The sequence below is a fragment of the Chrysochloris asiatica genome, unplaced genomic scaffold, assembly GCF_000296735.1.
Source record: "Chrysochloris asiatica unplaced genomic scaffold, ChrAsi1.0 scaffold00159, whole genome shotgun sequence".
NCBI classification, from domain to species: domain Eukaryota; kingdom Metazoa; phylum Chordata; class Mammalia; order Afrosoricida; family Chrysochloridae; genus Chrysochloris; species Chrysochloris asiatica.
Window position 1 is genome coordinate 5,238,559 of NW_006408677.1, and position 1,649 is coordinate 5,240,207.

General features: G+C 34.2%; 1 protein-coding gene across 1 annotated transcript in view; it reads right to left on the reverse strand.

Annotated features, from left to right (window-relative positions):
- Window positions 1-1,649, reverse strand: part of NRK (Nik related kinase) — a 213,448-nt gene that overhangs the window by 26,761 nt on the left and 185,038 nt on the right. The gene's annotated exons all lie outside the window — the stretch shown is intronic.

The window sequence follows — 1,649 nt, forward strand, 5'->3', positions numbered from 1 at the left end:
GGGAGTAGAAAGCCTCATCTTTCTCCCGCGGAGCGGCTGGTAGTTTCGAACCACTGACCTTAAGGTTCGCAGCCCGATTCGTAACCACTACACGCTACTAGAGCTCCTAGGGTTCCTTATTAGGGAAATGCAAATCAAAACCACAATGACACAAGTATATCACTTTACATCAAATAGATTAGCTAGCCAAAAGACACAATGACAAATCTTGGGAAGGTTGTGAATAAAATGTAACCCTTACACTTTGCTGATAGGAATGTAAAATAGTGCATTTTGAAAAACAGTCTGTCAATTGTATCTGAGAGAAAAGAAAATATGCATATTCACCAAGACATATATGATAATGTTCATAGCAGCATTATTCATAATAATCAAAAATAGAAAAAGTGAAAATGTACATAAATTGAGGAATGGATAAACAGTCATATACATTGGAATATTATTCCATCATAAAATAAGAATGAAGTACTGATACATACTACAATATGGATAAACCTTTAAAAAATATGCTAAGTGAAACAAGCCTGCCACAGAAGACTACATATTGGGTAACTCTATTTGTGTAAAATGTTCAGAATTGGGAAATCTATAGAGTACACACAAATCTATAAAGCAGATCAGTGATTTCTTAGAAATGTTAGTGGGAAGCTTTGGAATAGGGAGGAACTGGTAATACATGGTGCTTCTTATTGTGTGATGAAAATTAGATATTGGTAATTGTTGCACAGCTGTATAATAAAGTTATTGAATGTACGTTAGGTACATTTTAGTAGATGCAAATTATCTCAATAAACTAGTTTTTAAATTAGAGAAAATAATAAGATATTAACTAACAGTGTGCCAAGTCAAACAGCTATTAAGTGGCTGATTCCAACCCAGGATGCCCACCTTCATCTGCACTCTCAGTCACTACATTCATCTATCATTGTCTTCAAAAATAACTTAGTAAGACTTTGATTCTGGACATAGCTTCTCCAAACCTTCTTTTTTTTATGACTTCCCAAGACTCAAATTCTTGTCTCCTTGGTCTGTTGTATCTGTTTGTTCTCAGTCCTTCTTATTTTTATGGAATCTTTTTTTTTTTTTTAATCTTACCTGCTAAACTGCAGCTTGTGTTAAAATCCCTCTTCTTTGCCTAAAAATATTGTTTCTGTCCTCACTAGCCAGACTTTGTATTGGACCAATAAACACGTACTTTCTCTGTTGATCTGAGGCTAGCTTAGTCATTAATTGTCTTTTGTACTGTTACCAAGGAACCCAAAGGAATATGGTCTATTACCCCCAAATAAAGCAAAGTAATTATTTGTTAAGCAAATATTTATTATAAAATTACTATAAGGTGAAAGTGCCATCAGTCCATCATTTTGTGGATCTTGAAAGGTTTTAAAAATACCATGCCTATTTAGTACACTGCTGTGCTGTGTAAAGATGCTACTGTTCCCCCTGTTAATAGGACAAATGCTTTTAGTTTCTGAGAGTTGAGTGGGATTGGTAGAAGTTCACACAGGAAAATTGGACGTACCTTATCTGCAAGCGACTACATTTACAACGATCTCTTATGTAACTAACAATCTGCAAGTAAATAGGAGGTGGTTTGTTATAGAAATTCTTGATTTAACATGTGGGACAGAGTTTTTTTTTTTTTTTTT